Source organism: Podarcis vaucheri, assembly GCF_965113315.1.
Source record: "Podarcis vaucheri genome assembly, chromosome: 8".
Taxonomy (NCBI): domain Eukaryota; kingdom Metazoa; phylum Chordata; class Lepidosauria; order Squamata; family Lacertidae; genus Podarcis; species Podarcis vaucheri.
In genome coordinates this window covers 57,385,044-57,408,716 of record NC_138766.1, presented here as the reverse complement: position 1 = coordinate 57,408,716, position 23,673 = coordinate 57,385,044, and the positions used below count along the sequence as shown (strand labels likewise).

General features: G+C 42.2%; 1 long non-coding RNA gene across 1 annotated transcript; it reads right to left on the bottom strand.

Moving 5' to 3' along the window:
• Positions 1-2,858: 2,858 nt before the first annotated feature.
• Positions 2,859-22,928, bottom strand: LOC309538521. Its single transcript, XR_014222267.1, has 3 exons — positions 22,697-22,928; positions 3,800-3,858; positions 2,859-3,253 (listed from the first exon to the last, which is right to left on the bottom strand). It is a non-coding gene; the product is annotated as an uncharacterized lncRNA (long non-coding RNA).
• Between the last annotated feature and the right edge of the window lie 745 nt (positions 22,929-23,673).

Genomic DNA, 23,673 nt, shown 5'->3' with positions numbered 1-23,673 from the left:
CATGGCAAGTGATTACTCACCAGTAGTTCACCACACAGAACAGCCTCCCCCTGGTTGCAAATCTCAAAAAGTTGCTCATATGGGAACTGAGGTCTTCATGTATCAATCTGCTATGCCCACAAAAAGCTAATGGCACAACAAATCAATTCACGTCCCACACCTCTCTTTTTCTTTTTGCCACTATAAACTAACGTGACAGCTGTTCGGGCACATGCCTTTAAACACTGTCCTCAGTATCACACTTGTGGAGTTATAATAGCAGAAATATAAGCATAGTTTCATAGATAGTTGGTGAGTCATGTACTTCTATAGAAAATGTGCATAGTGAGTAAGAATCATGTCCTGCAAGCCTTTGAAAATAGGCACATGGAGATATGAATTACATTTTTTAAAAGACATATTCTCTGTCTTGCTTTTCTTGCATGGAAAATGGAGATGATTCATTTCACATAATTACATTCTTGCCTTTACAAATGTAATGTGTATGGACCACATGGAACTTTGATTCTTTCAGCATTTGAATAGATTGGAACGTTTGGGGATATTAGTGCAGCTCACTGTAACAAAAGTCTGGAAGTCGTGAATACATTAATTTTTATCATGAAGAAGCATGCAATAAGACCGGACATTTATTCCTGCAGAGGAAAGAGAAGAGAAAATGTTTTCTACAGTGTCATCACTGAAAATTCAGTTTGACTATTGCACTATAATAATAGCTTCTGTAGGGTAGTGATGGGACTAGGAATGAGATTAAATGACTCAGCACCAGTTGTGTGAGATTAATCATATCTTTCAAAATTATCTACATAATTCATACACATATTCTCAACTGTTGTCATTTCAGATGTGCAACTACATAATATCATGGGTCCCTTTTCAGTACAGAATCTTTTGCCACTGTGATTCATAGCAAACTGGAGATTACCCGTGTGTAATTTCTCATTTGTTACTTAATCATCCTGACAGCTTTGGACAGAGGATAAATACATTATTAGCTATAATAAATATGAGCCAAAAAGAAAACATTGTCATAATTAACAATAAATGACAGTTCAATTAAAAACTATGAATAACTATGTTTATTTTAAAAACAAAACATTACCATTACAGATGTGTTCTATATTCCCAGTCACTAATCATGGAATTTTTGCTATTTGTAGTAGTAGTATTTCATAGCCTTATGTCTTCAGGTCACCTAACAGAAAAAAACAAATTCACTTCAGTAACAATAAACTGAATATATAAAAAATAAAAACAACAGAATCAGACAAACCACTAAAACAGTGTTACCACAATAACCAAAACCACCTCCCTTATTAACACAAATACAAACACCATTATAAAACTGACCATTAACCCACCACTAACAACAACAGGAATATTGTTGTTTAAAATTACACAGAAGTATAAGAAAAAGGAATGGACTACACCTGACTCTGAAAAGATGGGGACACCAATGTGATCCACTTTGGGGGCACATTCCATAAGCAGGGGGCACCATGTAAAAGGCCTCTCTCTTGTCATCTCCCACTGTGTTTCTGCCTGAGGAAACCCCTCTGGTTGGTTCCAACACCAACTGCTCTAGGGCACAGACATTTAGGGTACATCTAGAAAATTTACCTCTTTGTCATGACTAGAACACATATATAGCCAGTCTATGTGAAGGTAGTTGAAGACACCCTACAATGTCACCTTAATCAGATGGGTTTTTGATCCTCTATCAATTAGTGAGAAAAGAAATTGCATTCAGAAATTACCAAATTTCTCTTTGTGAAATCCTCATGGGTATGGTGCAGGGTATGTGTTGTGTTTTGTGAGTGTTCTTCCTTCCATTTTGCAGATATTCTCACCAGTGTCTTCTGCAGCCTTTTCAGGTGCCTGCATTCTGATGAAAGCCCAGGGGAAGACCTTCTGAGCTAACTCTTCTCATCGGACCTTTTCTGATTAGGAAGCGTGGGCAGCTGGGGAGGCTGCAGAGTGCTGGAGAGATGGTTACTGCATAGAAGAACACACACACCGCCTCACAACAACAAGGTAAGCTGGAAACCCCACATTCACAGAAATTCTCAAGTGACCTGAGAATGAGGCAAAAAAACAGAAGCCTGTTTTCACAGAGGAAGAAAACCTTTGAGAAACTGGAGCACTGATTCTGGCATAGTACTAATCTAGAGTCCTGCAGGGTTCAGGGGGGGAAATGTAATACAAAGTGTACTGGGTCGGGGTAATAATAAGAGGTCAGTGATTGAGGACTCTCTGATGCACCACTTCCATGATTGCACTTCCCCCCAGCTGAAAATGAATCCATACATTTATAAACATTTCTTTGGCAGATCCTTTGACTTTCTCATGTTGAGACTCCCAACTTTAAAACATGCAAATTTCATATTCTTTTGGCCTCACAGCCAGAAATATGTGAGATTAACCGATAAGGCAATTCGTAATATCAAATGAATGTAAATGTATTCATCAATTCAAAGCAATGCACAGTCTGTTTATATACACAATACACTAATAAATAGCCATGCATTAAAAAATAATGAGGTTTTCTACAAAACAACATCCTGTAGTGTATCAGGTCATAAAAAGATGCTTAAAAAAGGGACAGAAGATTATGGGTAAAATCTGATTAAAATACAAAATCCCTGTTATATTTGCAAGATAAAATAAATGTTTTATTAGTTAATTGTAAACAAAAGCACAAGTGCAGTAAAAGGTAATTAAAAATGTAAAAGTGCAGGGGGTGATTTATTTAACTGCAATAATTTTAATATTACAAGTGGGGTGTAAATTGGTAGCAGGCCTGTCATACCGAAATCATTGAAAGTTGCTCATTTTTTTACAATGAGTTATGGTCTTTGTTCTCCTTTTTTTACTTTCATTTTAAATATTTTAAAATGGCTTATGAATAATGCTGCTTCTAGGCTTTGTAGATCTTAACACAGAATCAGGCATCCATCCCCCTTTGTAGATGAGGATGTTTTAAAAAGACATCATAGAATTGGAAAGGACCTCAATTTTCATTTGATCTGAACAGATGTAAGGTCAATAGTAATAAACAGAAATAAGATCTTTTAATAAAATACCTTTCAAAAGTCACTTAGATTTTCTTTACTATGTTGTTTTAGGCCCAGTAGCCACTGTTGTATGAAGTAACCTCTTCACTGTGCTCCATGTACCCAACAAAAAGTACTGCATGGTTCATCTGAGGACAACAGTATAGGAGAAACAGGTTCAAATACCTGCTGTGTATAACCTGTCAGAGGTTTAGTGCTGTCCAGCTGGCCATAGATAAGACTCCAGGCTCCCAGCCAGTTCCAAACAATTGATTTATTTGACAAAGTTCAAACGTACATCTCCAGCATTTCCATTAACCTCCTTCCCCTTGTGCACAGTTGCTCCCTCTAATGTTACTTCCTCCTTTTCCACACCCAGCATGCAAGTCTGCGAAAACTCCTCCCCTTACTTCCTCTGTGTACAGCATGACTTGTCCCAGGCTCATCCTCCTCCCCCTCTACGTCAGACTGACTGTCAGACGACAAGCTGCTGATAATCTCTTTAGGCTCTCTATAACTGCTGGTTTCTGTCCTTTCATCTTTTCCCGTTTGCCTCTCACTGACATAACCAGTGGTGTAGCGTGGGTTGTCAGCACCCGGGGCAAGGCAAGTAATTTGGGCCCCCTAACCCGTGGATTTGCGCCCCCTAACCTGTGGATTTGCGCCCCCTAACCCTAACCCCCAGATGTTGCGCCCGGTGCGGCCGGCCCCCCCTGCACCCCCCACGCTACGCCACTGGACATTACCAACCTCACAGGGATGTTGTGGAGATCAAATGGACCCCAAATAAACTGCTTCCAGTATCCTTGGGAAAAGAACAGGATATAAATGGAATGAAAAATGTTGACAAAGGATCATAGAATTCTAGAGTTGGGGAGGACCTTGAGGGTCATCTAGTCTAATCCCCTGCAAAGCCGGAATTTCAACCAGATCATATATGACAGATGGTCATCCATCCTTTACTTAAAAACTGCCAAGGAAGGAGAGTCCACCACCTTCCGAGGGAGTCCATTCCACTGTTGAACAGCACATACTGCCAGAAAGTTCTTCCTGATGTTTAGCTGGAATCTCCTTTCTTGTAGTGGGGCGAGGGAGGTATGGCGGTGGGGGCAGATGTCATAGGTGAAGGGGATCGAGATATGGATATGCTCGTACCCCTTCCAATCTGCGCCCCATCCCGAGGGACGAGGGTAGGGTGAGCAAGGATCACTCACCTCCGTCACTGGTGTTGTGCAATGCCAGGTCTATAGGCAAAAAAACCACCACCCTGCGAGACTTCTTCACCTCGCAGGGGGTTGACCTGGCTTGTGTGACGGAGACCTGGGTGCGCGAAGGGGAAACTGTTACCTTACGAGAGATGGCGCCCCCGGGTTTCTCCGTCCTCCACCAGTCGCGGACTGTGGGCCGGGGGGGTGGCATTATTAATCCGAGAAGACTGTTCTTTCAGGGCTCTACCATCGCCATTGATCCCCGGCATTGAATGTGTTGGCCTAGTGTGGGGCTCCGAGGTGAGCTTGGCTGTCTGGCTGGTGTACCGGCCACCTAGCGCACCAGCAGCCACCCTGTCAGGCCTGCTGGAGGCGGTGGCCGGCTGGGCCTTGGAGTTCCCCAACCTATTGGTACTGGGGGACTTCAACATCCATGCTGATGCCACTCCCTCCTCACAGGCTCTGGACCTGGTGTCTTCCATGGCGACACTAGGGCTCTCCCAGTTTGTTTCGGGCCCCACACATCAAGCAGGCCACACGCTGGATTTGATCTTTGGCGCTGGTATAGATGTGATCATGTCTCCCTCGATGAAGGTGCCATGGTCTGATCACTACGCACTGAAAGCCAGGATTGATTTTCCACCCCCACCCCGCTTAGGTGGCGAGCCAATTTGGGCTCGCCCGCGGAGGCTGATGGACCCTGATAGATTCCGTCAGGCCTTGCGGGACCTTGCTCCCCCTGGCGACTCATTGACTGAGCTTGTTGAGGGCTGGAATATCCAGCTCCTGGCAGCCATCGATGAGATCGCACCTAGGCGCCCTCTGCGACCCCGCAGAAACCGGGCTCCCTGGTTTACCGAGGAGCTTCGGGAAATGAAGCGGGACCTCAGACGGCTAGAGCGAGTATGGCGGGGTGCCCGTGACGGAGCTTCAAGAACATCTTATAGGGTTTTTATGAAAACCTACGAGATGGCAGTGAAGGCCGCCAAGAAGTCCTACTTCTCGGCCTCCATTGCCTCCGCTAGCTCTCACCCGGCGCAATTATTTAGTATAATTAGGTCTTTAACGTCCCTTGAAGGACAGCCAAATTTAAATAACAATTCGACACACAGCTGCGAGGCATTTGCGAGCTCTTTTGCGGAGAAGGTCCTGTTGCTCCGCCATGACCTCCCTGCCAATTTGGATACAATGAAGGAACTGGAGGCCCCTCGACTGTCCTTGGGTCCAGTATTGGACCACTTTGACCGGATATCCCCAGCTGATGTGGACAGACTCCTCCAAGCTGGAAAGCCCACCACTTGTCCTCTTGACCCGTGCCCGTCCTGGCTGATTAGAGCGTGTCCAGACGAGGTGCGGGCCCCCCTGGGTGATATCATCAATTTGTCCCTTGGCACTGGGATATTCCCAGGAGAACTGAAGGAGGCAGTGGTGCATCCGCTCTTAAAGAAAACATCATTAGATCCTTTAGATCTATCCAATTACCGCCCGGTTTCGAATCTTCCATTCCTGGGTAAGGTGATTGAGAGAGCGGTTGCTGAACAGCTTGGTAGGTTTCTGAATGAAACATCTGCTCTCGACCCATTCCAGTCCGGCTTCCGCGCTGGCCATGGGACCGAGACAGCTTTGGTCGCCCTAACAGATGATCTCCGCAGGCAGCTGGATCGAGGCGGGTCGGGGCTGCTGATTCTTCTAGACCTGTCAGCAGCCTTCGACATGGTCGATCACGAACTCCTGGACCGCCGCCTTGCCGACGTGGGGATCCAGGGCACAGTCCTTCAATGGCTGCGCTCGTTTCTCTCCGGTCGGGGACAGAGGGTGGCGCTTGGGGGGGGAATTGTCATCGCGCCACTCCTTGGTGTGTGGAGTGCCTCAGGGTGCGATTCTCTCCCCGATGCTTTTTAACATCTTTATGCGCCCCCTTGCCCAGCTTGCCCGGAGTTTTGGGCTGGGTTGCCATCAGTATGCCGATGACACCCAACTCTATCTGTTGATGGATGGCCATCCTGACTCGGCCCCAGATACACTGACCAGATGTCTGGAAGCTGTGGCTGGATGGTTACGTGGGAGCCGGTTGAAGTTAAATCCTTCGAAGACAGAGGTCCTGTGGCTGGGACGGAGCAATATGGGATTGAGGGGGCAACTCCCGTCTCTTGCGGGGGTGCAATTAGTGCCAGCATCATCCGTGAAGAGTTTGGGTGTAATCTTCGATACCTCCCTCTCTATGGAGGCGCAGATTACAGCTATAACAAAGGCGGCATTTTTTCATCTCCGCCAAGCTAAGCAGTTGGCTCCTTATCTCTCTCGCCCTGACCTAGCCACTGTGATCCATGCGACGGTCACCTCCAGACTGGATTATTGTAACTCGCTCTACGTGGGGCTGCCCTTGAGACTGACTCAGAAACTCCAGCGGGTGCAGAATGCCGCGGCGAGACTCCTTACGGGGTCTTCGCTGCGAGATCATATCCATCCAGTGCTGTACCAGCTGCACTGGCTCCCGGTGGAGTACAGGATCAGGTTTAAGGTGCTGGTTTTAACCTTTAAAGCCCTATACGGCCTAGGACCCTCGTACCTACGGGACCGCCTCTCCTGGTATGTCCCACAGAGAAATTTACGGTCTGCAAATAAAAACACCCTAAAGATCCCAGGCCTCAGAGAGGTTAGGCTGGCCTCAACTAGAGCCAGGGCCTTCTCGGCCGCGGCTCCAATCTGGTGGAACGCTCTGTCACAAGAGACTAGGGCCCTGCAGGACCTGACATCCTTCCGCAGGGCCTGCAAGACAGAGCTGTTCCACCAGGCCTTTTGTCAGGGCGCAGCCTGACCCCCTCCTCTGGCAATCTGCACATAATTTTGCTTAATGGTTGCCATTAATTTGATTTTAATTTGATTTAATTAATTTTATAATGAATGTTTTAGAATGTTGAGTTATTTTGATTGTTGTTAGCCGCCCTGGGCCCAGCTTTGGCTGGGGAGGGCGGGATATAAATAAAATTTATTATTATTATTATTATTATTGTAGCTTGGAGCCAGTGGTTGGTGTCCAAGCCTCTGGAGCAGGAGAAAAGAAGTTTGCTCCATCCTCCATGTAACATTTTAAGATGGCTATAATATCTCCTCTCAGTCTCCTCTTTACCAGGCTAAACATACCTCAACTGTTTCTCATAAGGCTTAGTTCCCAACCCTTTCTCGTGTGGGTTGCCCTCCTCTGCACACATTCCAGCTTGTCTTCAGAACATTATAGCTCTGAATGTCAAGGTGAATTCACAGCTGCATGCATGTGTGAAATAGCCATCAAAGACCAAGTGTCGCAGAGTGAGCTTTCACATCACTGGATAGCACTGTACCTACTGTGCCATTTTATAGAGGAACTTTATATGTTCAGCTACAAGTCAACGAGTGATATTGGTAGCTTTAGGTCTCCACATGTGAAATGGAAATGTCAAGAGACTGCCTCACTGGGTTCTTAAAATTTTGTTTCTGAAGATCATATAGCCTTAGAATTGGAAGGGATCAAGGGGCTTCTCACCATGCTACCCGCCATGCACAGAGTAGAATTCATAAAGTGTGAGAAGATGACCCATTTTAACATCATACTTCCACTTACAGCTCTAGCAAAAATCACAAAGGAAAGCCAGTGCCTTGGTAGAGTGTTAGAGAATAACTTAACTGATGCCATCCCTAAGCAATCACCTTCACCCTATCAAACAAATCAGCTAACAAGCTGATCCTGAATGAGCTATACTATACTGCTAGGAGAAAGCAGAGGAACTTTAAAGCCATTATTTAACTATCCTAAAATCACCACTGTCATTTCATGAACAGTGCCCTGGAACGGTGTGCTGTTGTGCATCCCCCACAATCTATGAGATTAGCACAAACTTAAATAACCAACACAATAAAGGAGAAATAAAACTGGTGAGTTCTGCCCCGCTTCCAAAGCATCAGATTGTGTTTCAGCTGTAGAATCAGGAGCTGATTCCTAGCCCTGAACAGGCCTGCATAACCTGTGATCCATCACACCAGAGGTAGTCCTTCATTAAGATATTATAGCCTACTAAGTGTTTAGTATCTCCTGTTTTACAGTCCCAGGCTGGCAGCAAAAACAGTTTTATTATACCCTCTGTATACTAAGCTGGCGAGTTGCATTTGACTTGGTCAGAAACAAGATATTCAAATGTAAGATTTGGGTGAACATGTCTTCTACATTACAGGGCAGAGTTCTCTGTTTGAAGGCATCCAACATTTCAAGGACTGTATACGCTGGGAATCTGAGGTAAGAGATCCACATAGCGGAAGTTGCTCCCATATCCAGTCACTACACAGAAAGAGCTTAAGGTCCTAAAAAGTTTACTGCTGTAGAACGTTAGGCTTCAGTAATGCAGTTCTGGATGTTTATAAACACACACAGGCTTTATAGATAAAGATAGTGATATATACAAGCACAAAATATTTCTTTTGCTTCAGTTTCAAGATGTAACACAGAGTATGTCCAGCTCATGGACAGAAGTACAGACCAGGCACTGTATAGGGGGCACTGGGCCATTACCACAGCAACTGGTTTACTGACCTTGCACCTGTTGGCTTATCTCATACATGGGATGATTTATGCTCATGAAGGAAATTAACCGCTTCCTCCATGTCCCATTCCAAGTCTGGTTTAAGATAAAGAACCATAACAAGGGCAAACAGGAGCTTTGAAGTTGTCCATTAACTGAGACTGAGCCAGCACCCAGATCACCTGATCACAGTCTTTCCTCCTCAGGTAAAATGAATTATATTTCTGTTTAAATTATAGCACTTATTTCTAAATTTGCATTTATACATGGAGTTGCATTCAGTGCTGCTATTCTGCTAGTGCAGCAGAATTCCACTTGCATAATGGATCCCCCCTTCCTCTCTTATCCCCTGTAGCCTCCTGCACACTCTCAAAATCTCTTCCAAAGGGTAGGAAGACCCTCCAGAACAGATTCTGACCGTGCACAGGGAGAGGAGGGGAAGGGATGTCCTGTTGCCCAAATAGAACTCTGTATTCACAGTGTTGGATATGGTTAGTGTTGTCAGCTCTGACTGAGGAAAATTCCTAGAGAGGTGAAATTCCTATGTGTTGCTTTTCCCCTCCAAATGCTGGTTAGAATTCACAGACCCCTTTAAACAGCAAGCTCCCAGGAGAGAGAGTGTCTCTCTAGACAACTGCTCACTCTCTGAGGCCATATCTGTCACCCTTCCTAAACTTGGGATATTCTCCCTGCCTGCATCCAGGCAGCTGGCACGACAGCTTCAGACTGAAGGACTTGAAATTAAAAGTGATGTTTTTTACCTTAAAGCTGGGTTGGCTTGCCCTCGGCAATGTGAAAGCGGCCACCTTACTTCAGATAAATATTTATAAATATGATGCATAAGGGGGGGGGGAATCTAAAGTGGAAAACAGGCATACCTCTTACATACTTTCACTCACTTGTTTCCAAAAAGTTAAGTAGCACTTAATTTCGAGTTATTTCAGCAGTTAAGCTTACATGTCTTTCTACTATTGAGGGCTAGAATTTTTTTTTATTTTTTATTTGCTATGAGAAAGAAATTGTCCTTTAAAAGAGCTGAATGTTAAGAGAATTAAAAAACAACAACACCACCTACCTACTAGAATACTCTTATAGGTACTTTGACTGAACAAACTCACCAAAACGATGAAGTTTCTCTTACTGTCACTCAAAGGTCTGATTCCCTTGTACCTGAAAATACTTCCAACAAATCCACCTGGCACCCACACACTTAGCACAATGCATAAATTGTGCCTTTCTACTTGGAATCTACCATGGGTGCTTCCATTCTGTGACATTGGATACAAAGTTGTCAGGTCCGTGTTCATGTCATCATGACATGATGTTTGCCAGGAGAAAGGGTAAGCACTTTTGACAGACCAGTCAGGTGACCATAATCTCTCTATCTCGTTTCTTGTTGATTGTGGCCACTACTGTACTAGCTTTTATCACTGCGTCACTTTGTTGTGGTGTTCTGATAAGTGCTGTCCCCCACCCAAAACAGAATGAAGCCCACTATCTTTATATGCTTTGATCAGGCAAAGGATCCAGCAAATAACATAGTCGCAAATAGTTATGTGGATAGAAATTATACATACACATTGTCTAGCTGAAATTTTGGCAGACGAGGAAACCACAGTCTAAAATGCATATATACATATAAACCATATTTCTTGATGTTATATTACAGGGATCGGTCTTTGAAAGTAAAGAAATAAAGGACATTCATTTAAATTGGGCAGGAAGGCAAAACAAATAGAACAAGTCTCTTTTGAAAAATCACAACTTATAAATAGCAACCCAAACTGTCTGTCTGACTTAGTGGGCATATGAGGTTTAATTTAGTTCTCAGTATGTCAATGAATTCCAGATGATTTTTTGCAGTCGTGTATTATGGGTACCATATCTCTGGGTTTCATAGTGTCTTCAGAAGCCAGAACTGTGGCTGTTGTATCTTTTAAGAAATGGTGTGTGAGTTTCTTTAAAAAAATAAAATTTAATAGGTAGTCAAATGAAACATGGCAGAAAAAATAATTCTCTCTCTCTCTGGAAAAGCAAAAAGAATTAGTGAAAGGAAATGAAAACTTCAGATGTTTGCTTTCTCATGTCTTGCTTGTATTGGCCCTGATTCTGGAATTACTTATGAGTATGTTTAAACTTAAACACCTGAGCAGCCCCTAGGAGGTCTGAAGCAAAAGAAAATTACATCTGTTGTAAATTATTAGGGGGATCAGGTTCATGTTGCTGAGTGATAGAGACGGAATGCTATTCCTAGGAACACATAAAAATGATTGGGAGAAGTCTTCACAGAGTTATTAAAGCAAAGCACCCTTTTGCCCTGGGTGTAGGAGACAAGAATCAGGCTAAAAGAATCAATAGCAGATTGCACCAAAGTGATGAATCATGAAGCACCATAATAATAATAATAATAATAATAATAATAATAATAATAATAATGATGATGATGATGATGAGGTGGTGAAGCAAGTGATCGCTTAAGTGCTTTACCACAAGCATGGCTGGCCCATCCATTAGACCAGATGACTCACTCCAAGCTGCAGATTTTGAGGTAAAGGGCTGCAAAGTATTGAAAATTTACACACACACATACACAAAATGTGTGTGTGTGTGTGTGTGTGTGTGTGTGTGTGTGAATGAATATATGATAGAGGAAGAACATGCCATGTGGATTTTCTGTCTCACACATCAAAATGTCTTGAGCCATTTCTGATCACAAGCTTAGTTCCAAGTTAGGTACACCGCCATTTAAAGCACGTACGCACAGGACTTCTGGGTTAGCGCCTCCGGTAATGGCTGAATTTGCTTCATGGAAATTAGGGTCTGGCCGCCACGGCGAAGGCAGGGACCCACAAAAAATCACAGGCGGGAGAAGCCTGTGAATGTGGGATTCGGCTGGCACCTTTTGCGCCTCCCCTACTCGCGGGGAAACCCGGTTTCGGGGATCCGGAGTGGCGTGGGGTGAGTGGCGCAGTGCTTCGAATTGACTGCTTCTTTCACGGAGTGAAGCCGCATTGCTGTTGCCGAAGAGCGCTGACTTTTTCCTGTGGACAATTTGATCTTAAAACAACTACCCGTGAGTAGAACGGAAAATTGGATTTTTAAACGTCTTAATTTGGCACCGAAACGGGGAGGTTTCAAACAGGAAGTCCGCCTTCCCCTTTTATAAATAGACTGAAGCAAAGAGGCTGCAAGCTAAAGTCTTGGAAAGCTTTTGATAAAGGATTAAACTTCCATCGGCTAAAATCATCAAACCCCACTTGGAAGCAGGAGAAGAGGGGGGAAATTTTAGACCGCGTGAGCCTGCAGGAGAGAGTGAAGAAAGTCAAATTACCACCGCTCTGAACCTGGAAACGGGCTGCTAGTAAGACCGAAGTTTTGGATATGCTCATTGACTGTGAATAGATCGTTTGTTGACAGTAAGTTAAAGAAGAGAAATACATTGTTTCCATTGTCTCCTTCTGCGTTTAAAAAGGAGTAAAAGTAATTGAAAATTGAAACTAACTTTATTGCTTGAACTGTGCTTAAAAGGACTGATACAAATAGAAATTGTTTCCCCCAGAGGAAGCCTTTGAAATTGTTACATGAGCTGAGCTGGGGGAATTTCCAGCTGCAAGATAAGACTGTGAGAATCTGGGATTGACCTTGGACCGTTAAAAATGTTGACAGAAGAAGCCTTAGTGGTTGTGTTATGTAAGATTAATGACTCACTGGAACAGCTCCATAAGAAGACAGATGTGATGATTATAAAAATTGATAACTTGGAACAAAAAGTGACTAATTTGGGACAAAAGGTGAATATTAATACAGAAGCTATTCAGGAATCGATACAGGGACCTACTTTGACATGGCAAATTGAGGAGAAGGCGGGGGAGAAAGTTGTTGTTGTGGAACCTAAAGTAGTACAAGTGGAAAGGGAGAGAGCCCCAGCCTCACAGATGCAATTTGATGACTATAAGTTGATGCCTTTTATGACTGAATGGAGAGAAAGTCAGACTTTGAGGATTGGAGCCCCGCTTGGACTGGAGAAGGAAAGTTGGATAGATCCCTTCATGCAGGGATTTATTGACCTTTGGGACCTGGATTTGGGTCAGGAGGAGACTGGAGTTGTGGGGACCGCCAGACTTGGAGGAACTTTGAAATACGACTGGAAATATCTTTTGAATTTTAGTTTTAACTATGGAGATTTGGCTGACTTGTCGAGAAGGAATAAAAACATTGCTAGGTGGGAATTTCCCCGAGATCTACTTCTCAGCATCAAAGGAAGGAAAATAAGAACAAGATCAGGAGAAGACAAAGTAAAGTGCATGTATAAATATGAAGAAGACCTGCAGAAGGGACTTGGAAAAGAGTTAAGAGCCTCAGACAGAAGATCACCAGGTTGATGGACTATATGGAATTGACGGAAATGACTGGCAGAATCCGAGACCAGGGAGAAGAGACGGTGGAAGAATATTGGAAAAAGTTTAAAATCTATATATGGAAATAATGTAAAATTAATGAGTGTTAGAAAAACGTTGGAAGGGAATTATACGGCTTTAGTAGAAATGTTTTAAGGAATTAAGCATAAATAAGTATTATAGTATTAATGGAAAATAAGGTTAAAATATGTTAAGATAATCATATGACAGAAAATAGAGAAAGATGGAAAGGATTTGCTTGAAATAATTAATAGAAATGGAATACAAAAAGGGAGGTGAGAGGAGGTCGAGGAAACAAGGGAATGAAAGAGAGGATATTGAGATGGTATGATGTGTGTTTTTTGAACTGTTTTTGCTTTCGTTTTGTTTAATGTGTTAATGTTGTGTATTGTTTATATATTGTACTGTATTGTTTTTTCTTGTTTTTTCTTTTTTCTTTTCTTTTATCCTTTTTGTAAGGTTTAAAAGTAATAAATATTATTTTTTAAAAAATAAAGCACGTACACACAAAGGCAGTTGTTCAGACACCAGCTCCACTATCTTCACTTGTTATCTATGGTGACAAGAAAAGCCATCATGGATAGAATAGAAGCCCAAAAATGAATCTCTGATTGGTTATTTTGTTCTGATTTCTTCCTCTTGCGTGTAACCAATTCAAACAGAAACCTTAGAACCTCTCAAATGCATAGATGAAGCTGAAAGTCTGTGTTTTATAGTGAGAGATTTCATATTACATTCTCTCCTCCTGTAAAAGAGTGGGGTGGTTGTGTGTGCATGTGCAATGAATAGCTTGTAGCAGAGGCAGATTTAGAGAAGCACAACTAGTTTGGTCACACTGGGCATGGAGCCTTGGGAGCACTGCAGGGCTTGCCACAACTATGACATAGAATGGAAGGTGAGAGGTGGAGAGGCAACAAATTTTGGTGTTGCACAGGGCACTGCTGGAATTTGAGACCCCAAGGACTGCCACTGCTTGGAGGACAGAGCATTCATAGTCTCTTTTTGGTTCTGGAATTCTTTTCCCACATATAATTTTAACCTATCTGGATCTTATATGCATCACAGCAACAACACTACAGCTAATTTTGAAGAGGCACCATCATTCAGGCCTTTCTTCATGAGTGGCTGAGGTCATATGATGGCCATAGGAGAAGCCTGACCATGCTAGAGCCAAGCCCTTGATAATCCAGTTGTGTACACCTACCACCAAGCATAGCATTTGGCTTTCAGTCCATGTTGATAAGCCAGAGGCTTTTATGATAAGTACCATGCTTCCTAATGTCATGCGAGTGAATGGAATCTTAAGATAGTGTGAATGTGTGTGCCATGATGGAGTGAAAATGACCACTATGCGGGGTGGAATTTGCATTTCGATGCAGGTCATGAGAAGTGTAAAGCAGTAACACAACTGTGGTAAACTAATTCTCCAACTCTTCATAAATCTAACTTCTAATGCTCAGTGATGTATCTCATGGCAGTATAAAGAAATGAAAACATATGATTCAGATTAAAACATAAATCTGAAATATAGCAACAGAGATTGGGAAAGAGTATAATGAAACCACCAAAGTTTGTCCTTCTTTAATTATTTTGGCTAGACCAAATAAATTGTGATTCGTATGAATTCAACCACCTTTAATATTTTCCCATGGAAAGGTAGGAGATATATATATAGATAGATCAGTAGATTGATAGTAGATGTAAAATGTAAATACAGTGGTACCTCGGGTTACATACGCTTCAGGTTACATACGCTTCAGGTTACAGACTCCGCTAACCCAGAAATAGTACCTTGGGTTAAGAACTTTGCTTCAGGATAAGAACAGGAATCGTGCTCTGGCGGTGCGGCAGCAGCAGGAGGTCCCATTAGCTAAAGTGGTGCTTCAGGTTAAGAACAGTTTCAGGTTAAGAACAGACCTCCAGAACGAATTAAGTACTTAACCCAAGGTACCACTGTATATAATGTTTAAAATTCATTTAATATGCCAGGGTTGCATTTAAAGCCACATCTAATGAAATATTAAATTTCACAGGAGCCTTCCCATTGATTTCCATAGGGTATGTGCTCTGTTTTCTTTCCCTCTTCAACTTTGAGAGCAACAAATGGACCAGCCATTAGAAGGTTAAGTGTCCAATCTTTCACGCTACATTGAACTAAATGGAGCTGGCAGTGGTGCAGTAGTGTGAAGATCACAGCCTAAAGGTGCAATCCGAAAAAAAGATAACTTTGGACTTAACTTTTATTGATACAGATGGGATTTATTTCCATGTTTATGTGTTCAGAATCAGGACATGAGAGAGTAAATCCTAAAAGGAATACTGAGTTAGAAATTCTTAGCCTGAAAAATAAGAAAAAGTGTCATTAAGTACTTCAAAGGCATTATCATCATCATCATCATCATCATCATTATCACCACCGTTACTATTATTCTAATTATTATCACTATTGTTGTTGTTGTTAAAATTTCTATACCACCCTTCATCTGAGGACCACATGCCATTCTTCTATTATTCCACCACTGAGCAGCTCATATCACCAGGACGGTCTTCCTTAGGTCTAATCTAAATCCCACCCCACCACTCAGTAATTTGAAGCCAATGGCTCAGGTCCTACCCTCTGGAAAAACAGAAAATGCATTTGCTCCATCATCTATATGACAGCCTTTTAGATATTTGAAGATGGTTATCATGTCACCTCTTAATTGTCTCTTCAGGCAACATAGGGAAAAGACAATTTTCTCTAAATATGTCAATGAGTGCTCTAAAACATATGCAAACATTGGTTTATACTGACTGACATATTGATGTTCAGATACAGAAAACAGAAATGTTAAATGCTACAAAACATAAGCCTCTTTCAAATTATGCCATGTTCTATCAATGAATGAACAGTGAACAAGGCTGTATCTTATAACCTCATCCCCAACAATAGGCACTTGGGCCTGCCCCACCCATTGGGATCCATGCATTCAGCTCAGATGTCTACAACACAGAAGCCTCTATGGGGACAGCAGTTCTCATGATCTAGAACATTATTGAACATTCATCCTACTTTGCTTATGTGGTTGTTAGGCTATGTCTAGTCTTTATTTAGCGTTTGTTCCGATATGTCTGTGGATAGATTATATAACAATCAGCATGCACCCTGATTTGTTTGTAAAGTCCATCAATCATTTGTTCAGTGAAAGTCCTTATCACTAGCTGCAACAAAGCGTGTTTCCATTGTAAAGTGGAATTGTTGCGCTCGGGTGACACAGTGATTTAGTCTGCTTTAGTTGTGCAAACCTAAATTTCCAGTATGCACTTGAATCGCTCTTGCAAAATGCTGACCATCTGCAGGTGACTTTTTGTTCCTACAAAGCTTTCTTATTGAGCTGGGCAGGCTCCAGTCAGATTTAATGGACTGCTCTAATGCCCCTATTTAAAACCTCAGTCTGCCCAGGTACAGAGGAAATGGATAATGAAGAACTCATAAGCTGCAGCAAAGGTGTTCTATAAAGCCTTCTCTTTCTGTTTTCTCATTCTCTCTCTCTCTCTCTCTCTCTCACTAACTTGAATGTTTCCACTTCATTAATTTTACACATTTAAAAGTTTTACTCCTCCTATCATCATTAAATACCTGAGAAAATGTTCTCATTGCTTACTCCACTTAAAGGTTTCCAAATGATTAACTTATTCTTTTTTTATGACATAATTCTCATTGAGTAGAATTTCATTTGTTTTCGCAAGGAGAAATGGGTAATAGCTACGCCCAGTTTCAACATAATACTACAACCTAGCTCTGAGATCCTGTGTAGAACACTATTCAATGTTTTGTAATTAGCCAATTTGCTTAAAACATCAAACCCAGTGGGAAGAGGTTCTATCCAGAGAAGGATTACTAATTAAACTATTCACCAAACTTAAGCATCAGCTTCCTGGTAGAGGAGTTCATTTAAGGACACTTCTTGGTGGACATACCTCTCTTCCATATCATCTGTAGAGACCCTTAGTATGCAGCATACACTGTAATAACATCTGGACTGAAAGGTATATGTTTTTCCATCATAATGTATTTCAGTGAATACTGTAGGTGAAAAGGATCATAATTTTTTTTGTACATGTCACAGCAAAATCTCATTGATAGGATCAGTCAGATTCTATGCAGTGATTTGGGATTTTAAAAGGGATACCAAGATAATATTATCATCTTAAATAGATACATTGAAAATTTACTTATATTTAGGTATATACCGCATCTTTCAGTATGTTTATAGCTGGCACTGGCAAACCTAAACATATGAAACCAGAGAGCTCACATGCTTCCATTCACACGCATGCCTGGCATGTCCCATTTTCCAGTTTGCACTTTTGGCTACCAATGCCAATCTTTCCTTTGTACAATCTGAGGCTGCTTCAAGTATGTGAAGAGGAAGCTGATATACCTTCGCCTTTCCATTGCATTTCATTTTGGCTTTCCTTGCTCTTTCTGGGGTATAAAAGCAGAGACATAACCTTGCCAACAAAGGTCCATATAGTTAAAGCTATGGTTTTCCCAGTAGTGATGTATGGAAGTGAGAGCTGGACCATAAAGAAGGCTGATCGCCGAATAATTGATGCTTTTGAATTATGGTGCTGGAGGAGACTCTTGAGAGTCCCATGGACTGCAAGAAGATCAAACCTCTCCATTCTGAAGGAAATCAGCCCTGAGTGCTCACTGGAAGGACAGATCCTGAAGCTGAGGCTCCAATACTGTGGCCACCTCACGAGAAGAAAAGACTCCCTGGAAAAGACCCTGATGTTGGGAAAGATGGAGGGCACAAGGAGAAGGGAACGACAGAGGACGAGATGGTTGGACAGTATTCTCGAAGCTACCAGCATGAGTTTGACCACACTGCGGGAGGCAGTGGAAGACAGGAGTGCCTGGTGTGCTCTGGTCCATGGGGTCACGAAGAGTCGGACACGACTAAACGACTAAACAACAACAGGTGGTATTATGAGGTTTCTCAAGTTTTGAGTAAAAGACACAAAAAATATCATTCTCCTAGTCTCTGCAGCACAAACGTGAGTTTTCATTCTATTGAGATCATGATGACACCCTAATAAAACACAAACAATACAATGAATATAAATACAGACAGTTTTCAGCAGGCATGTGCACACTTACTGCAGATCCCAAAAATTCTACTTTCTCCAATGCAAGATGTTCAAGTATGTAACGGAGCAATGGCTTGTATTTCTCTCTTTTCAAAATGTTTTGCACAGGTGACATTGTTAATTAGATGCTTTTGAATTAACTTAGAGCAGAAGTGGGGAACCTGCGGCCCTTCAGACAATTCTTATCAGACCTTAGCCATTGGATCTGCTGGCTTGGGCTGATGGAAGTTGTCATCCATCAACATCTGGAGAACCACAGGTTGGTCACCCCAGCAGAGACTACAATGAGAAATATAAATATTTGTCTCATGGATAGGTCGCATCTATGCCATTGAGGGAATCAGAGGTCAGACGGATAGACCAAGCTAGAGAAAGGAATGGAGATTAATCCAATAGCTGGTGCTTCATCATTTATTCTGCTTCCGATGCTTTGGTTATGTCACCAAAACAGCACCACCTGTGTATGAGAGACTGATAACAGCAGACTTGGAGGAAATCACAAGCTTTGTGGAAGTATAAACATATGTGAGGCAGGGGGAGACAGGAACCTTCCAAACAGCCAACCAGAACAGTACATCTTCCAAGTGCCCCAGGAAAAATGGGACATCCTGTTTTTTCACAGAAGATTTGGGGGGCCATTTTGGATGCCATGATCCTGTGCGTTCTCATGCCAAAAAAGCACTTTTTCAGGATGAGAGGAAGGCACAGGCCACGTGACTTGCCCAGGAATGCCTTCTGGAAGACACAGGATGGTTTTGCATCAGAAAAAAGTTGGATGGTATGGAACTGTGGGTGTTCAGTCCCATGGAAGGTTTATTGAGGGTGGTGGGGAAACTATGGGAAGGAGCACTTGGAATCCTGAACATCACTACGCCACACTACCACATATTGTTGCAAGTCCCCCTTGTTATCATTTATTGCCATCCCCTTCAGATCTTTGGAACTGAAAAAGGCAAGGAATCAAACCCAATAAAAAACAAGATGCAACTGAACCTCGGCATATGTAACCAACTTCATATTCCTCCCTTGTTTACTCCTGACTTCCATCCCCTCTGCTGTTGAATTTTAGGTTGCAACTCCCTTGGGGCAGGGACCTTTCCTCTTGCAGTGTGCACCGCACTGTGCACACTAATCCAATACAAATAAACAGGTGATGCCTGTACTGCAAAACATGACTCCTCCAGGCACTGTTACTGCGCTCAGTTCACAGGCCTTTTCAAACATGGTGGTGGGTGGTACTGGTTAGGAGCAGGCTATGTTTGAAAGAAGGAAATCCATAACAAGATAAGAAGAAAGCAGTATCAATTGCAATAACAGTTGTAGCACGTTCCACTTTTTCTCTATACTATTTGAAGCAAGTATAAGACCTAGCAGGGGTTGAAGATTATTCCTTTTGTCTTCTGAACAATAGGTTTTTTATCCCATCAGTTCTCTGTTACTTCCATCCACAAAGTTAGATACCCACCCAAGTTGTTTCAGCAATTATTAATGAAATATAATATATCTGAATTGCTGTTTTAACTGGATCTGTTACTTGAACACACAGTATTCAGAGCCCTCCAGAAATTGATGGAAAAAAGAGTTCACATTTTTTTAAAAAATGCCCTAGGGATTACATCATGCAGCTTGAGAGCTAGGCTGTGTACACACTATACCGTTAAAGGATGTTCAAAGCATATTATTGCCTCAAAGAATCCTGGGTACTGTAGTTTGTTAAGAGTTTCTGGAAAAAGTAACACTGTAAGGGGTAAACTACAATGCCCAGAATTCTTCAGGGGAAAGAATTTTCTCTAAAGGTATGGGGTATACACAGCCCCAGCTATTGAGCTGAGTGTTAAATGTCAACCTGGGAAAATAAAAATGGGGAGAACTGCCAAATGGTTTGAATATTATTCATGAAAATTAAAAGGTGTGGTGAACATGCATTGGCTGGGGGGAGGGTGGGAGTCACCATTAGACTTTCCTGGTAGGAATATGCAAGTTTTATATTCAAAATTTCAGAATCATTATTAGTTCACAGTCCTGATTTCAAACATAAGTGACCTTCTCCTTATTGACAGGCAGTTCATGACCACTGCACAATCTGACACACGTAGTTTGATCATATTGCATAATGATGCTTCCTAAAACATGCTCATATCCACAGACACGTCATTCTGGGTGACCTCTCTTCTGTATCCCAGAACATGTAATTTACTTAAAGTTTTGGTCAAGGAAATGATGCATTTTCCATGGAATTCAACTTTGCAAGTTTTGAATTCTCAAACTGGAGAAGTATAAACCTCACGGGATTGTTTATGACTGACACAATATTTTATCTGCATACTGAAAAAACACACTTATCAAATGAAAGAGAAGAAGAGAAATTACCGGAGATTTGATCTCCCTTACAGCTCCTAATAGTAAAATACGCTGTGTGATTAATGAACCTGTCAGCTGTAATGGGAAGAATATGTAACAACTAACTGTGCATTACTTGTTTGTGATTTTTATCTTATATAAACTCAGCCAAGTGTAATATGATAAGATTAACTCTTTATACATTTAAGGTAACATTAAAATTATACATCTTTTTCTACATCCCTGTTCTTCCAGTTGCATTAAAATTGAGACTTCACGAATGCATTTCCTTAAATCAGTCCTTATTTAGCATATCTGAGTCTTGCTATAAATATTAAGACATGAGAGAAGAAAGAGACATTGCAATCTCTAATGTGTGCTTCCTTGTCACAGCTAGTTTGCTCCTTCAGGTCTGTTTTCTACTGCTCAATGACTGTTTAATTTGGTGATGTGGAGTACACCCTTGCAAGGACACTGCTGGCATAATACTACTTGTGAAAATGGGTAGAGGGAAACTGGTTCTTTGGTTTTATAGGTGAGCATCCTTTCTGAACCTCTCCTTTCTGAAAATAAACATACAATTACAAATCATACAGCATCTAGCACAGTGCATTACATTTGCTACTGCAGGCAGAAAAATCATTATGTGTTTTGCCAAGATCACAACCTATTATCAGTTGGGCCCTGACGGAGGGACTTTGGAAACCACTGCCCTAAGGCCATGAGAGCTCCATCACATCTCCTTTCAGTGTCTGAAAACACACAAGGACTATACCTCCAGTCATGAGTTGCTTCAGGATACATAGCTCCTAACTACAGCCTGTGCTGTTAGGACTGGTGCGCTCTACACAACCTCGATCTCATAATAAAGCTGTCCAATCTGGACGTAGCAGCTGTCATTCATGTCTGCCTAACCTTGAGGCTAGACTACTGTAGTGCACTCCTTCCCTGTGGGTCTGCCTTAGGGCAAAACTAAAGGTTACATGCAGTAATGGTACTTTAAATGCTCCTTTTAACAGAATGGGGGGCGGTGAGGGGGTGAGGGAGGGGAATTGCTTCGGGACAGAAACTCAGGATAAGAGTTTGGTGCAGTGTTCAGCCATTTATGCACTTATCTGCCGTGTTTCTGGTGCAAATTTGCCCACATTCATTGGTGTATTTTAGATGCTTGACTTAGTTTATGCCCTTTAGATGACTGTGCATTCCAATGTGTGTTAAGATTACTCTGCTGCATTTGAGAGCCTGCCTTGCTTGTTCTGCTGAATGAAGTCCTTGAATTCTGTTCTAAAGTCCTTCCCTGCTAGCACCTCTGCCTATGTTTGGAACTCCACAGGAGAAAGTGCTTTGGAGTGGGGAAATTGCAAGCAGGCAAGGAAAGGCTTCTTCTTCTTCTTCTTCTTCTTCTTCTTCTTCTTCTTCTTCTTCTTCTGTCTTGATCACTCCTCATCCAGAGCATATGAAAACTATTGTGGCTAATAGCTGTGTTCTGCCTCCACTGTATACCTCTGACAACAAAAGTTGCTGGCAACCACAAGTAGGAAAGACGCTGTTGTGCTTGAGTCCTGCTTGCAGGCTTCCCAGAGGAATCTGGTTGGCCACTGTGAGAACAGGATGCTGAACTAGATGGGTCTTTTGTCTGATCCAGCAGTGCACTTCTCATGCCCTTATCTAAAGGGAGAGAGGACCACAGAAATTACATTGCAGCAATGCTCCAGGTTCTGCAATGCAATTTCCTCTAGCCCTAGTCAGCATGGTCAATGGTCAGAGATGATAAGATTCATAGTCCCACATCCGGACGGCACCATGTTGGCTACCTATGCAGGGTATTAATAGCAAGCAGAAACAGCAATCTAGCTTGCCAGAGTTCCCTTGCCCTACCCCCAGCTTTGCATCAGTTCCTCAAACTAGACAGGTACACAACAAAGTCTATCAAATGCTGGTTGCAAAATGGGCAAAACTGAAGGAGACAGGAAAATAATTTCACTGACCCATTTCACTTGTTTATGAAAGGCCACTGCTTCTATCACTTCTCTGCTACGTCCAGTAGCTGCTATTAGAATCAGCAATTTAAGAAATCGTGCTGGGGAAAATAACATTTGCATTCATACTATGATTAAACTTAAAATAGTCACAGGGTCTCTGATTTTATGCATGTTTCAAAAATATATATTAACAGATGATTAAGCACTTCAGAGAGATGGAGGGGGAAAGGCATTTATGAGGTTTGTCTTCAGTGTTGGCAGGAAATGCCTTCTCTGGCTTGTTTTCCTGCTGCTGCCATATGAGAAGTCAGTTAATATGTTAACATGTTTGGCATGCCAAAAGAAAAGTCCTTAAACCGCACCCACAGACATTAATGATAGACTTTGTAAAGGTTATTAATAATCTGCATTCATGTTTTACTGCCAGATGCCAAGAAAAGCACTCTGCTCCTTCAATAAAAGCACTCTGCTATTTGAATTTGTACCGTTAAAGAGCAAGGAAATTCTTAGGAAGGGTATTTTGAGTAACTATAATAATAACGTTTCATTTGCATTCATGTCATACAACGAGAATTTAATATTTAATATTTTACATTCTTATTCATTATTTACCACTAGGATACTGCAGGATGGAAGGGGCATCAAGCAGCCCACAGAGAAGCGGGGCTCAAAGGAAATTAAACGAGTGCAGCCTTCCTCTTCTCTTCTCCTCCACTTTTTCTGGGGTTAGAGTTGCTGGGCTCACCTAGCAGGTTCTGGGAGCAGGCCAAACTCTCTGGGTCTTCAAAGAAACTCCTACGCATGTTGAAAGAAAACATGGAGGAAGTTGTGGGGCCATGTGGAGTAGCCTCACTCACTACTCCATCTCACCATCCCTTGACATCTTCATGTCCAGCTGGCATGGGAAGGAATTCTACCTGCATTCAGGTGCACAGGAGTATAGCTTTTCTATGGAGGGAAGGACACCAATCAATTGGGGTTGG